The sequence below is a fragment of the Condylostylus longicornis genome, unplaced genomic scaffold (genome assembly GCF_029603195.1).
Source record: "Condylostylus longicornis isolate FDR11 unplaced genomic scaffold, ASM2960319v2 ptg000048l, whole genome shotgun sequence".
Taxonomy (NCBI): domain Eukaryota; kingdom Metazoa; phylum Arthropoda; class Insecta; order Diptera; family Dolichopodidae; genus Condylostylus; species Condylostylus longicornis.
The window spans coordinates 21,604,937-21,622,505 of NW_026578017.1; the positions used below are offsets into that span (position 1 = coordinate 21,604,937).

Here is a 17,569-nt window from a genome sequence, read left to right on the forward strand (position 1 = left end):
AGTTTCCAGGCCTGTTAACGAATTTGATGTCAGAAACTATAAAAGAATTACCCGCCAATATATTTCGCTATAAAAGCAAATTAATTCCAAATATAAATTTAAATTTTAAGTAAATACAAAATTTTTAATTAATAATTAATAATTTAATTCTTTATTTTAGGTGGTGCTTCTCTATTTCCAATCATAATTAATACAATTGTTCATATTATTATGTATGCATATTATACGGTAGCAGCTATTGGTAGTCCAAATTTTGTTAAAACATTATTACCAATCAAAAAGAGTATAACAATAATACAAATGATACAATTTTGTTTTATACTATTACAAGTTTGCATACATTTGTACAAATGTAATGTACCTTTAGTATTAGCTGGTTTTTATATTTTTGTTGTATCAACAATATTCTATTTATTTTATGATTTTTATAAGAAATCATATAAAAATAAAAATTTTAAAAATTCTAATAATTTAAAAAAAAATGATAATATTAATTATAAAAATGGTATTAATAATAATAGTAACAAAAATAATGGTTTGAAATTTGTTACAAATACTTTAGATAATAATATATTACAATAAAAATGTTCATATATATAAAGATATATAATATATGTAATGATATATATATGTAAAAATGAAAATGAAATTATAATAAGTAATTAAAATATTTCAGAAATTTTAGGAATATTTTAAAAACTGAACAAATTTCTTATCTTTAATTATAAGTCTTTAAAAATTAAACAATTTGCAAGTAAATTAAATATTTTTGAAAAATCTAGTATAATTATAAATTTGTAATTCCAAATCGCACATTCAAATTAAGTGAACTAAATTAGAACTAGTATGTTCAATACAATTTCAATTGTGTATTGAATAGCAATCAAAACTAACAAAAGTAATATTGTTATAACACAAAATGTCGTATACCATAAAATTATAATTGATTTAATAAAACTAATTTATTTTATTTTTATTATAGTATATTAATTTAATTGTTATTCTGCAGAATGTAAAAGCATCGACTCTTAAATAAAAAATATAACATTAACTTAAAAATGATTTCATTCTACATATGAACCGCTATTTCGGCCTTACATACACAAAAAATATAATAAAAAATATATAATATAAAAAATATAATTTGGAATAAAATTAATTTTAATTTTTATGTTTTTATATCTCAAGAAATCTTTTTACTCAAACAAAATTTTAATTAACGTTATATAGCGTACACCTCTAAGTGAAATTCTTTTATATACGACAGTTAAACATTTTAGAAATTTAAATTTAATTAAGCAGCCTCTTTATACACTAAATTTACTTTAACGTTTATAACGCTAAAAAATAATGGTCTGAAGTATAGACATAAGTATATATGTTTTTGATCAACGCCGAATTCTGAGTCGATTTAACCATGCTCGTCCGTCTGTTTCAACGATGACTCAGAAACTAGTTGAGCTGAGCTCACCAAATTTTCACAAATGATTTATAATAGTAAATGCCGGAAACCTATTTGAGTTGATGAAATTTCGCACAAGCAAATGTATATTTGAGATTGTCATGTAAGGTAAAGGTCGGTAAATTTCCATGGCTCCTTCTGGTATCTGCCATTCAACTTCAATAGTCATATCTTAGAAACTACTTAAGGTACAGTATGGAAATTTTGTATAAGCATATATGATAATATGGCCACTATTTTTGGTAAAAGTTGTTGAAATATCATGAGCGCTTACAGTAGCCGTCGTATACATAACCTCAAAAGTTATTTGGCATTATCTCTGAAATTGTTGAAGCTATAATAATTGTTGAACAATAATTGGGGAATATTAATGGAGCTCTTCATTATATCTTCATTCGTACAGTTATCACAGAATTTACAGGGTCAATTCTATACCTATTCTCGTTTTGTAATTTAAATATAATTATAAATTAACGGTTCTTCGAAAGCACTATATTCAAATAATGTATACAATTCGTGTTCACACATATAAAAATAAATATTATAAACTTGTAAAAAATAAATGTGGGATGATAAAACGTAATTTAAAAAAAAAAATTTAAATATTTCACAAAACATTTCTATTTAGTCAGTTCAATTGCCTAGACACATTTAATTATTAATAGTAAAAATAAATATAAAAAAAAAACAATTTAATAAAAATAGAACAAAAAGAAAAGTAGATCAAGTTCGGAGATTTTAAAGCAATATAATTTATTTATTATTTAAAAAAAATATAATAACAATAAAAAAATATAATAAATAAAGATGAGCAAGTCACTAGCAAAAAAAAACGCTTCTGTAACCTTGAACGCAAATTTAAGTGTACACACAAGTCACAATTATTTTGATACGCTAAAATGCTCTAAAAACACAAAGAAAAAATTTAAAAAAAAAATTTGTAAAGAAAGCGTTTCAACATTTTAAAGTACGTTATTCGAACGTAAATAAAAAAATGCGTTTCGGCAAAACTATTTTTTCTCTTTAATTAAGAAATTAATTAAATATTATTTTTGTTTAATTTTAAAAAATTAAAAAATAATAAATAATATCTTTGTAGATTTCAAAATTATTTCCATAATTGATTAATTAATATGTTGGTCATATCTCATTTAGCAAATAAAACAAATACAAAAATTGTTTTTTGAATTTTGAAAAATTTTATGCCCATTAAATATTCACAAATTTAAAAGTTACGTTGCTTACATATGCAATTAAAGAAAATTGGATAGTTTTAGTAAATAACCGACTGAATTTAATATTTTCTTAAAGATATTGAAATCCAATAATATTATTTTGTTAAAAACTATTAGAATTGCGAAATCGACCTAAATAGTAAAGGTATTATACTGGCATCCGATTTATCCCAGAATTTTATGAATTTATCAACTCAACTGAAATTGAGGTTCGCGGACGCCTATCTGTTTAAAAATAATGTATTTAATTCTGCAGAATTTGGCATTTGAAAAATTGCTGCTATGACTGTACCTTTCTTATTGCATTCAATGCTATCGAGGTAAATATTGACATGGCAACTAGATATAAAATGTAGATATAAAATCTTAACCAATTTGCAAGGAATATCGAATAAGGCGAAACGCAGTTTAAAAATTGTGGGTCATTAATTGTTATAAAGTATTGCATTGTAGGTTATAAATTTTTATTATAATCAATTCTTAACTGTTAATGAGTAAGAAATGACGTGGAAGACTTCCATTTATATTTTTTTTTCAAATTAAAATTCAAATTTTCATTTTTTTCAGACTGTAAAAAGTACAGTCTTTTCCTTCAAATGAGTTAAAATATCTAAACAAATTAGCCTATTTTTATAAGCATAAGATTCGTAATAATTTTTTCAATTAAAAATAAACTCTTTTGATTTGAAAAAAGTTGTACTAGATGTGAAAAAAAGTGATGATTTTAATCACTGATTTGAAGATAAATGTTTTCTTCTCAACAAAATATTATATAATCGAGACAAAGGAATACGAAATAAGTGAACTGGGATTTGCTGACACAAAAATAACTTTATCTGTCGTATCGAATCAAAATTTTTATATAAATCGCGAATAATTTAATAATACAGAATTATATAAGCGTGATACTTGTAAAAAACAGGTTCTAAATAATTCCGTTGAAATATTTTAAAAATTTTTTCTATGAACTACACTCCTAAATCCTTCTTTTTTTTATTTGCCAGTAAATTTTTTCAACACAATTTACTCACAAAAATCATGTTATTAGCGTCAAATATCTTCACAATACAATAAAAATTACATATGTACATATATAAACGACAATCATATAAGAAGACTATATAGGTTATGATATTTGATTTCTGGTTTGGAGGAAAAGACAAAAAAAAACCTAAGATAGAATTAAGATAAAATAAAGAAAAAAAAACTCTAGAAGTGTTCACATTTTGGGTCCATTTTAACTCTTTATGTCCTGAACATTTAAATTTGTAAAAAGTTCATTTCAAGTATAACAAATTAAATTGAATTCCTGAAACAAATAACAGGAAAAGACTAATTTTTCTTTTATCTAAAATCCAAAATTTTAACAGACATTATTTGATAAATAAAATTTTTGAATTTTTAAAAAAATATTGAAAAAACTGGTGATGAACCGTTATTTTTAATTACATACTATATACTTAGCAAAAATGTCTAATGTTTCAAATTGGCTTGCAATATTTTTTCTTACAAAAATAATTTCATAATACTAAAAAAAAATTGTGCATGGGAATATACTTCTGATCCAACGAGACAGCCTTAGCACAATTTCAATTTCGTATATTTTTCATTTAGTCCTAGAGGCAATATCAAAGGGCACATATGCAATCAACTAAAGTAGTACATAAAGAGTTAAAATTTCCTATACACAAAACACTATATTACGAATAGAATTTTGATCTGGAAACAAAAATATTTTAAATACCTTGAGCAGAAGTACGCTGGCGTAAATTGAAAATTTTATCATTTTTCATTTTTTTTTTCTTTGGCATCAAACAAAATTCATATTTAAATTTAGTTTACAAAGAAAACGGAAATATTTCGTCAAACAAATAATTAGAAACTCCAAGGGAAGACATTTTTTTCAGATTTTAATATAAGTTAAAAGTAAAATCATTGCGCATGCTTCATTTGAATTGCGTGCCAAAAAAAAAATAAATATTAAAATTAAGAGACATAGCTATTAACTTCTATTGAAATATTTTCAAAACTTAATCAAATTTTTGAAATTGTAGTCGATTTCGCATTTCAATTTGACTATCAGAATCGAAATTTTGCAAAATTAAAGATTTTAATACAAAAGAATTCTAGAAAGTAATTTGGCCTTATTGCGCAGATATAAATATATATACATACTTGTAGGTTTATGTTTCATACTTCTAGACTATTGTATTATGATATGATAACAAAAAATATTATTTTTTAAAACAAATATTGGTTCCAAGGTTTTCTATACAATTTAAGAGATTTAAAGCCATGGAAATATTTTAGATTTCACACCCATGTACACATTTCACTCTCACAATTTCCTTATATAATAAGGAATACGGTTGCATATACGCAGTACTTTTATTCTATCAATTTAAAAACAATTCAAATACGTAATTTTCTAATACTGATAAAAGTTTTTTTTTTATAAATTTCTTAAAAAATTTAATTATTATGCTAATAATACAAAAAATTTCGTTTAACTTATAAATACAACTTCTTATAAATCAAATTATAATCATAATAATTTATCAATTTTATTCTATAGAAAAAAAATTTTCATTCCATATTGTTTTAATATTAAAATTAATTCAAGTTTTTCACAAATTCTTTTGAAAAATCGGCAGTTTCTTTGAAAAAATTACATAAATACCCACACATACATACAAACAATATTAATCAAGGTCATCTTTAAAAATTATTTTTCATTTTTATTAGAAATAATCCTAAATTTTTGTAAGTATTCCGTTATACGTACTTGGTTTTCGTAATATTTGTAAAATAAGGAAAACTGCCTTAAAATATGCAATAATAATTTTCCTTTTAACAAAAAAAAAAAATTTGAATTTTTTTAAGTGGTACAATTTGTTGTGTACTTATTTACATACTTAAATACATACATGCATACAAACATAATCCATAATTATACAAAAATTATAATTCTTAAAATTTTAAAAAAAAAACGGAAAACATTTTCTAAATCAGCATCATTATTTTCATTCATCATTTTTATTTTTATCTCTTGAGATTAGTTTACTTAGTCTATATACCTAATTTATACAGTTACTTAGTATGCAACTCGTCACAACACATATATTGCAACTGATTAGATGTTTAAGTATTTTATTTTTCTAAATTTTTGCTATGTTTAGAACAAAATGCTTTTCTGAAGTATAGTTTCAGTAATTGACTGGTTGTACAACTTGATGGACTATATTAATTCTTTATATCATAGTTGTAGTAGCTCAAACTTAACCCTTAAATTTAAATATATGTGTTAAGAGCTGAGGCAGAAATGCAATTTTTAATTTTGCAATTATTGTTTGATTGTAAAATTGTTGCGCTCACATCTAAGCCAGTAAACTTTTGTATTAATTGAAATCGAGTACATTAACTAATATAAGCTGACTGATAGTGCTTGAATGAAACCTGTGGAATACAAACAGGTAAGCAAACAGTTACAAATCTAAAAATTGTATGTCTGCCCTTATAAATATAATTTTGATTTTCTATATAAAATATGAAGCCATCTACCGGAATAAATGTCTTTAAGTACTCCTCTCTACTATACATAAACCTTTGTATAGCATGGGGTAGTTGGGAATTTAATTATATACTTCGTATAGCATAACGTATAGTTGGGAATTTAATCAATATATAGTATGCCCTGAAATGGAACGCTATAATGTTTTATAGAAACATTTAACTGTATAACATCTTAAGATCTGTTTGCGACATAAGTCGGTAAAATTGTACAATATTTTTTCTATTATACTTTTTTCTTTTTGGATTTTTAACTTGATTTAAGAATTGACCTTTAAATAAAAATTTTTCCATCTTTGCTTTTATTTTATTTTCCTTAATTTTTATTTTACCTTTTTATGTGCTTCTATAATGAAAACAATACTACATAATAATCACAGATCGTAAACTAAAAATACACATAAAAAAAAGAGTCTTAAAAACAAAAAAGAATGTTATTAAATTTGTATGTTTGTACATAAATGTTTCTACGTATGTATATGTATACGTACGAGTATATAAATTCTGCACATAGTGTAGATTAAAAGTTTGAGACCAAAAATTACGTGTTAAAATATTTTTCTAAAAATAGATGTAAACGCGAACAGGATAACATTTGATTAAGTATAACACTAATATAAACAAAAGATTAAATATTCAACAATTTAACGCTATAAAATTTTTTTAATTATAATATTAAAATGGAAATTTTTTTATATATTATAAATTTTGTTCCAAGTTAATAAGAGAATCTTCTAAATTTTGTTAAAATTAATGAGTAACACAAAAAGTTATTATTTCAGAAGTACAAAAGCAAAAAAAAAATTTTGACCACTTTATTTATAAAATTCGCGCATCCTTGTTACGAGTATTTACCTGAAAATTTGTGGTTTATTATGTATAATAAAATAAATTGCTTGTTTAGTTTTATTTTTATATTTAAAAGAAGATAAAAGAGAAAAATTAGTTTCGGATTTGCTTAATTTTAAACACGGTTCGCTTAAATCATACTCTTACTTTATAAAATAAGACCCTTATTAACAACCATAAGTTTGTGTTGCATTTGATTACAACATCTTGAATATTTTCTAAGATTTAATTATAATTGAACTTATATATGGGAGAATGATGAACACATTTGTAACTCCGTTGCGCAAACTTGCAATGTAGCGATAGCGATATTTTATTCAAAGCGATATTTTATCAAATTACTTTTAAAATGATACCCTGCCAAACCTTGATCGCATTCAAAATAAAGAGACCTGTGAATTTGGTTATTATTAGAAACCATTTGTGGGGGTTTCAAGCTAAGATCACTTAATTTGTAGTTTTTAGCTTTTATTTGTCGCTTTTACTACGATTGCCAAGCAAACATTATATAAAAATCCGACTTAGAATTTAACTAAACAATAAAATATTAACATCTCGCATTCTAAATTCGTAGTAACAAGCTATACATTTTTTAAAATTTTTCATAATTAGGACGATTTTATAGTTAAAATTAAAAAATTTTATTTCCACAGAAAAAATTAGCTTCTCTGTATTGTTTGTATCATGTGTATCATTTTTTAATAAGATTGTAAGATAAACAACTAGAAAACTTGAGACCTGCTATTATAAGATACTATCTAATAAAATTATAAGAGAGTATTGAGCCAATTCAATAAGATTAAAACTAATTTTTAAGAATTGCAATACGAACAAAATAAATAATAAATATTCTTCTACTTTTTGTATTTATTTCAATTATTTATATTAATATAAAATCCTTATATTCCAAAATTAAATGAATAAATAAAAATAATAATATTATAATTTCAAAGAAAACATTTAATCCAATTAGTTGAATTTCCTATCAAATTTATTTGGCCCAATTAAGAAAAAATAAAAATAATTTCAAAAATGATAATTTTTCTAAAATTATTCATTTTTCTAAAACAATCTAGTAGACAAAAAATTTTTCTAAATTATACTCAATTATTCAACTTAAATTATACAATCAAATTAAGTTAAAAAATTCCACGTTTTATTTATTTTTTTTTAAGTTATAAAAACTCTTGTTGTCTCTTACTTTTAAATCTGCATACCCTCAAGGACTAATTTATTTTTTTATATAAAAAATAAAAGCAGATTTTCATTTTTTGTAAAAGATTGCATAACTTTAGATTTCTATTATTTCGTTTATTCAACTATAAATATAGTGAGTGAATTTATCACTGACTTTGAAATCGATAATGAAACCAGAAAAAAAAGTATTTAACCTTATGAATTGAGGAGAAACTAAATTTTATAAAAAAAAAATTATATCCCATCCATAATAATAATAATGCGGTATTTAATTTATATATTTATACAAAAAGAATAGGAAAATATTTATTTTATAGAATTTATATTGCCAATTTATAGAATAAAAGGCAAATTATTTTAAGGTTATAATTATACAAAATTTATAAAATATAAAAGTATTTAATTACGTGTACATATTTATATAAAATTCAAGTTCATGTGCCAAAAAATATAGAAAAAAAATACCAATTATTTTAATATTAATGTGTTATACTATTATATTGCAAAATATTTTTCAATAAATATTATTTTGAAACTTATAGGTAGCTGCTTACGTACTATAAATTTTAAAATTCTATGGATAATTTAATAATTGGAATTTTTAATTCTAGTTCCAACTCATAAAATAAAATTTATTTCCCTGGAATAAAATTTGAAACACAAATATAAAATTTATTAATTGAATTATACGATATATGCATAATATAATGCATGCAAACAAATTTTCTATTTATGGACTCAGTCTTTTAAGTACAATTAGATTTTGAATCGTTTATTTTCTTAATATTTTATCATATTTTTTGATATCTTCAATTTTGCTAAGGGTATACAATTGTATACTTATACAAAGCAAAAAAAAAATATGTAAGCCAATCAACTAATTTTTATATTGGCTAAAAAATTACTAAAAGTTTTAGACTAAATTATTACCGTAAAAATTTTACAGTATAACACAGTCATGTATATTTACGGCAGTATAATAACAATATAACATACAACAAACTATTCAATTTTAACTCTGCTATAGAAAAAAATAATTACGATATAAGCTGATAATTTTACGGTAAAAACTATATAATATTTGCTAATTCTTATAATATTAACTGTTCTGTATAAAAATTTTTTATTTAAATTTTAATTACGATATTTACGATATTATTTTATTTTATTTTATTATTATATGATATTAGGAACAAAATTTTTCTATATATTATTGATTCGGCTTACGATATAACAATCAGAATATCACTTAAAAAAGAGAATCAATGTGCAATATACATTTTTAGCGAAATAAAAATAAATAATAGTATATATAAATTACTTATATATTATAAAAATAAATTTAAATATTATTTATCAATTTTTTTTTCTTATTATTTTTTTGTTATATTGCGCTCAAAGTCATACCTTTCAATGCCATTTTGATAATTTGTTGTCTCGATTCAAGTAATATTAAAGAAGAAGAAAAAATTTAATAGAAAAAATTTGTTAAATAACAGTAAAATATAACAGTAAATAAAGTAAATATAAGAAAATCACTTTGATTTTCGAACTTATTTTTTAATTTTTTCTTTTTATTCTTCTTTTATATTTTCAACATTAATATGATCCTTTCTTTTCTTATTCTTTCATACTGTTATCCTTTTTTACATTTTTTTTTTTTTTTGACAAAGAAAACACAATAAAGAATATTTTTGAACAATTCACGAATTCTGTTATAATTTTGTTTCTTGTTATATTTTTGCACTTTTTATTTTTCTTTTAAAATAGTTAGCAATATTTGGAATTTTTTTTTCAATTGTCATTATTTTATTTTTATATTATTTAATAAATGGCTTTTTTTTTACTGATATTTTCAATGGAAGACACTGTTTTAAAGGGAAGTTTTACACCTTGAATGAAAAACAATTTTTTTTTTTATTTTCCTTAGAGATGAATTTTTTGTTTTTGTTTTTCTTTTTACTTAGTACATGTATTTTTGTTATTGATTTTCATAAAAATTTTTCTTTTTCATTTTTTGTTTTCTTTTCGTTTCGGTTTTCTTATTTTTTTACTTATTTTTTACGATTAAGCTACCCCTGGTTTGTATATAGAATGCGGTATTTTCAATAATTTTGTATACAAAAAATATATACAGTGAATTATAAAATTATTTGTACTAATAATATTTGTAATAAACATTCATTAGAAATTTTGTTTCAGGGACACGTTTTAGCATTTTTGTTGAAGCACATTTTAAACGATGATCACTTTAAATGGATCGAAAACGAATCTTCAAATTAAACCATCAAAGATATTAATTTCATCAAAACATTTAAACTTTACTACTATTATACAGTAAAATCAAAATTTCCTAATTGCTCCAATTATAAATTATTATTGCACACAAATTAAAATTTAAATGAAGTTTTTGAATACTCAAGAAATTTAACGTGTAGGTAGCTTTTAAAATGAAGCATGAATTTAAAAAAATATATACACATTTTTTATTCTTTTCTAACTCTAATGCATTAATTACTTACATAATTATTTTTATTACATATACATAGTTACATATTATTTTTAGTTTTTTGTATTGCTCTTTTAAAAAGGGCAGTTATATGCTATACCATAGGTATGTAAAATTTATATTTAAATACTCTTTAAAGTAAATACTTTTACCACTCATTTGAGCTCATACAATATATTTTAATATATTTTTTATGTGTATGTCATATGATTTTTAGTAAATCACTGTAATTATATAAATAATTTCATGTACCTACATGTGCTTATATATTTTTAATTTTTTTTTTCAACTTTTTATTTATTTTACATACAAGTTATATGCATACATACATATACACATTTTGTTTATATTATACATTGAATAAATACGGCATTTTACTTTTTTTATATACTTATGTAAATAAAATAAAATCATATAAAACGAATAAGAAATTTCATATTTTAGTAATGTTAATGTTATGTTATGTGTTATGTTAATGCAGAAGTATTTTGTTTATTTACATATATAAGTATATGCGAATGAATAGGTTCATGTGTTTTTACAATATATGCCTAATTAAAATATAAATTTTTATATATTTATATAACAGTAAAACTTAGTTTATTTTCGACTATTACTAATAATGTACAAGTACACATAGTTAAAATCATTTTAAATTTGAAATTTCTACATTTGAAAAATATATTTTCAACTAAATGAGTATATTTTATTTATTTATTATATTGAAAACCTTTATTATTTGTAAAATTTTATTTAACATTCAAATTTAAATAAATAATTTTTAACTAATTTTCTCAAAATTTATTTTATATTTTAATATTAAAAAATAATTTATTTTATAAAATAATTTATTGTTTAATATAGTTGCATTCGAATAAAATTATTATAAAATTGTATTTGGCAAGAAAATTTTAATTACATGACAAATGCAATTCAATTATTAAAAATAAAAACTAGATTAATTAGTCACTAAGCTTTTACTATCAAGACTGATACAACACTAATTAACTCTGTATGTAGGTGCTATCCATGTTTTGAAATGCAATAATGTCATGAATTTCAAGTCAACTAATTTTTATAACGAAATTAATTACTTTTAAATATATTTTACAAAGAATTTTAAATTCAGTTAAAAGATTTCATTTAAATAAGTTTGCGGGATACAAATACATAAGTATTTGCAAACGAAAATTAGTTTAATAGAAGAACTTAAAAAACGATCAAAATCAACTCGTTACAAAATTTATAATGATTTTTCAACTACAATTTTTGTATAAGCTTAATATAAAAGAATTTTTTAATCAAATTATAAATTATTTAATTGAAATATAATTAAATTGATTTAATTTTAAAAATATATTTAAATTTTTTGCTGATTCATTAAATAACTAAACAAATAATCTAATGATAAAAAAAATAAAAACAAAAAATAACGAAATCAATTCAAATTTCATTAAAATTAATTTAAACAATAAAAATTGATTTAAATTATAAATTCTATAGTTTCAGAATTTCACAGTAGTTCAGAAATAAATAAAAAGATTTCTCGAAAATAAATTATAATTTATTTGAAGTTTAAAATATTAGTGCACTTCTATAGATTGTATAACAAAAATATGAAAATACTTTAGGTATATCACAACTACAACTTAATTATTGAAAATGTAATTTAGGGAGAATCGATTGTCATATATACAAGTATAATATGAAAACTCAAATACTTTAAATATATACAATGACAATATATCTATACAAAGATAATAAAAAAAAAATTAGCACCCTTACTAATAACAAAAATTTTCTTATTTATACATTATGTACTTGTAAAGCTTATAAATACATTCAATACATTAAATGTTATATGAATTTTAATTGTTATAACTTTGCCTTTATGCATACACATCCATATGTAATCGTATGTACATAGAAATTTTCTGCAATATCAATAAATTTTTAAATTTAATGTTAATTTTAATTGCCTTATATTCTATATTTGTATTCTTTTTAGTTTCTCGCCTTTTTGTTTTTAATTCTATTTATATTGCAATATATTTACATATAAGATTGTATTTACAATCAATATTATATACAAATATAAATTTTAGAGAAAGTTTCACTATCTTAACCAATAATTATGACACTTTTCTTTTTTATACATTTTATATATTTTTTTAACATTTATATAAAACATGCACACATTTTATTTAATAAAAAAAATATTTATATGCAATAAGAATTTGGAAAATAAATGTTTTACAAATACAAATAAAAAGGAAATTTTTTATTTAAAATATAATTTAGGTATATAAATTTAAATATTCTTATATACTCAAAGTATTTATAAAAAAAAATTATTTTTAATATTTTGACCGTGCACATGGAAGGAAAATAAATACAAATGTACATTTATTTTATTATATATATAAGGAAATGTATATATGTACGTATGCTTTTATATACTAATTGCTAAATTGCACATATTATAAGAATAGAAGGTAGTATAACAGTATATTATATACTACTATTATACCACATTATTTTATTTTAATTTTACATTTCTTTTTTCCTACTTATATACTTAAGAGTAAAAAATTTGACCATGCACTTCACTGCAATATTTTTTGTTGTTTTTTCGTATTATTGTTATTATTTTTATTTTTTATTTATTTATTTATTAATTAGGTATAATTTTGTTTTTTTTTTTTTCTTTTTTTTTTTCAAAAAAAAAAAATTTTTTTTTGAGTAATTATTTAAATTTTTTCGTTCATATTTTCAGCTTATTTGCAAAATATTTCGTAATATGTAATAATATATAAAAAAAATTTAACTAAAAATAGAAAATTTAGTGCTTATAACACTTCTAATAAAATTTTAAGATTCTAAATTTTTTAATTTAGAGTATTTTTTATTTCTATTAAAAAAAAAACAAAAAATATTTTAATAATTTAGATAATTGGTAATAATTCTTTTATTTTTATCGAGCTTTTATATAGGCAAGTTATTGGTTTATTGGCAATATTTTACTAATACATACAATAAAGTATTTCAACTTGGCAATTTTATTGTTTGCTCAAGAAAGTGGTTAGTGTTAGAAAGTGGTCATTTTAAAGATATTTCAAAAATGATCTTGGTTAAACACCTACACCATTATACATTTAGTTATTTTTAATTCCAATATGTACTGTATACAACATTCCGAAAAACTAAATGGCAATTAGTAATATAGCAATTTGCTTGCCACTAACTTGTCTATTGTCAGCTTAAACTGATAAGCCAATAACTAATTTTTGCATTAATTTTTTTTTAGGATTGTATAAGAAGAAGAAAAACTGCATAAGTTATAAGCAGAGTTTTATTAGAAAAAAATAAAAGAAAAATAATTAATTAAAATTAATAGTATATCAAATTCTAATTCTCATTCTAATTTCTTGTATAACTAATTTTTCTAGGTAAATATATTAATGAAAGGTAAAGGTTATATTCAAATTGAAATTCTTTTTAAACATGAAATTTAACTAAAAAAAAAAATGTATTAGCATCTATATAAAATATTGACACAAAATAATTTTTTTTTTTATTGTCTCCTCTAAAGTAATTTTAAATGAGTTATTTGCAATTAGATTAAGCTGACGCTATTTAAAATGTTTGGTTTTATACGAGTATCATCAAAAATTTTGAAACTACTTTTCAATGTTCATATGAACATTTTCGCTTATCGTAAATAAATAAGAAAAAAAAAAGTTGACTAAAATAAAATATACGAATGAAGGACTAAGAAGAAGAAAATGTTATTAAAATATATTTTTTTTTTAAGATCAAGGACTAACATATTAAGCACAAAATAGAAACAAAAAGAAAAACATTATTATGTTGTTATCCTTTTAAAGTTGACAATTTTTTTTTTTGCTTATGTTGACAATGCTTATTAACATTATACACGTATATAAGTATGTATGGATGTATATAAGTAAATATATATTTACATATATACATAAATAAAATACAAGAAAAGAGAACACTTTAATACTTTTATATTTTAACTAATTTTTTTTTCTGTTTTTATTATTCTGTTATTTTTATTTTTATTATTATTTTGCAAACACTGTACTCTATAAGGTATTATTTTACAATATTTTCTTCTATTATATTCTTGCCATTTTTACATAAAATTGTTTTTATTTTATTCTTCTACTTCTTCTTCTTCTTGTTTACATAAAATCACTTGTATATGTCTTTTTATTGTTATATTTGTAGGGTAAATAGAAATACGTCTTCTATTTTATATGTATGTTATTTTTTTTTCTGAAATAATTATTCACGGACGGTTTTGTTACGTCAATTTTTTTTTCTCTTTTTCTTAATTTTTCTTAAATTTTTCAATTTTACTTTTTTTTTCTTGTCTTCTTTTTTAATATTTGAAATTAAATTTTAAATATAAAAAATTATATCCTACAATATGAGAATAAAAAATACAATTTTAAATATTTTTATTTTAATTTTTTAAACCATTATAACAAAAAAATATAATTATCCCAAATTATATTTAAATAGAAGGTATATAAGTGCGTTATAAAATGTAAAAATATAAAATGTTATTATATAAACAATGTAGAGAACAAATTTAATTAACGCGAAAAAAATTTCATCAAAAAATTGTCACACAGAGAGGAAAAAAAAATATCAAACATCTTTTTCATTAGAAAATTAAAAAAATATAGTTCGCCTTTTTTTAAATTATTTAATTTTATGTTTTATGTAAATAGACAAAAGTTATATGCTTATTTATAGTCATATAACAATATAAAATATAAAACTAAAGAGAGATCGCGTTTTATACATACTGAAGATTGTAAGCTTAATGAATGACTAACTAAATAAAATATTAAAAGAAAAAATCGTGAGGCTCAAAAATAGAAAATTAAAAATTTTTTCCTTTTTTTTTCTTATTTCTCTTTTCTTATTTTATATTTTTTATTATTATATTTTCTCATATTTTTCTTTTTCTTTTCTATATTTTTCCTTTCGGTTGTTATAATTATTATGAATTTTTTATTTCAATGTTATTTATATTTTTGTACACAGAAAATATATTATTTTGTTATATACAGTTGTACAAATACATGTCTACAATCTACATATAATAATATAGAGGAGCAATATAAAAACATTGTTATACGTATATAAAATACAACAGAAAGCATAAGTAAAAAAAAATTTAAATAAATAAAATACAAGAATAGAAAAGACACGTGAATTAAATTATTTGATGAAGATTGTTGGGCCGGTGATATATATCTACCTACATATATACATAAGTGGGTATATTAAGCACAATACACAAAAACAAAATTAGGAAACAACCTATTGGAAACAATAATCTAGCTCAAAGGCATGTCAAATTTCAAAAGCAATTATAAGTACATACATGTTTATCACCTAAACATACATTGTATGTGTGTACGTACTGGGGCATTTTAAAATTCTACGGTATCATATGTCAGGTACATTATATAACGATATAGAATATAATAAATCCTTTACCTTGTGCTTGGTACATAAGTATGTACATACGTACATATATAAAATAGACCTCCAAAAATAAAAATAAAAATTTAAAACATATGAAAAATAAAGAAGCAAAAAAAAATAACGAAAGAAAACGTAAAATTACTTTCATACTTCTATACATACATACAAACACCTTATGATTATTTGAATTATTATTATTATTTCAACACTCTCATATATACTCACGTTCCATACCAATACCTTTGATAATAATATGTATTAGTTGATTTGAATTTATACAAATAAAAAAAAAAAAAGAATAAAATCATTTTTTCCCCTTTATTTGAAAGCAGAATAGAAAATAAATAAAAAATTTAAAAGCACGTGATTTATAAGAATAAAAAAACTGGTGCCATTTACATACTTACATACATAATAATTATGTACATATATAATATAGATACAATATAGGAAATAAATTTTATATACTAAAATATATTGGTATATGAATAACGTACCTTAATTATACAATTATTTGCATATTATATGTGTTATACAAAAGGATGAATATACACAGAAACATATATAGCACATTTACAAGTTATACGTGCCATGAAAATGAATAATTCAAGGCTTAATTGGTAGCAGATTTGAGTATGAAAATACATACATATGTACGTATGTATGTTTGTACATTTAAAATGCCAGAATCACTATATGTAATTTAATCTACCTATTTTAGCCGGATTCCCGAGATATTGACAAATTGCGGGAAATTTCTTTTCATTTTAAAAATTCAATTTGAAATTTTAAAATGTCAAATTGCTAATTTAGACTTCTTTTACAAATTTTAGCTTAAATTTTACAAATTAATTTTAAACTAACAAAAAAAAAAAGAAATTGCTTTTTTTTGCAAATAATTTTATTATGATTGCTCAATGGAACACCCTGTAATATTTTCAAAAACATTTTCACGCATATACATATATAAATATTCAATACAATGTTTTATTATTTATCAGGGGTTGGGGGTTATGCCGGGAGAAATAACAACATTGTTTTTGTTTTTCATTGTATAAAACAAACACTTAGTTGGAAAATAATCAAATTAATAAATTTTGTGGAACTTTAATTTATAAATGTGTGTACATATTATAAACTTTTAGTTCAAATAATATAATTTTTTTTAGAATTTCAATGTTTCCGATTTAATTTAATTATCATCTTATAATTTCTCAT

The 17,569-nt window shown here is 21.2% G+C and overlaps 1 protein-coding gene across 7 annotated transcripts in view; it reads right to left on the reverse strand.

The window, feature by feature from the left end:
• Nucleotides 1–17,569, reverse strand: part of LOC129611167 (oxysterol-binding protein-related protein 9) — a 74,249-nt gene that overhangs the window by 51,172 nt on the left and 5,508 nt on the right. Inside the window, exons 1-2 of one of the 7 annotated variants that reach the window (XM_055524149.1) lie at nt 14,986–15,560; nt 9,721–10,205 (exon numbers count right to left, since the gene is read on the reverse strand). The exons of 3 other annotated variants lie outside the window; for them this stretch is intronic. The gene's annotated coding sequence lies outside the window, so the exon portion shown is untranslated. Of the gene's footprint in view, nt 1–9,720; nt 10,589–13,392; nt 13,501–14,849; nt 15,561–17,569 lie in introns of those variants that run through there. 3 more of the 7 variants (XM_055524146.1, XM_055524147.1, XM_055524148.1) reach the window with 3 other exon arrangements.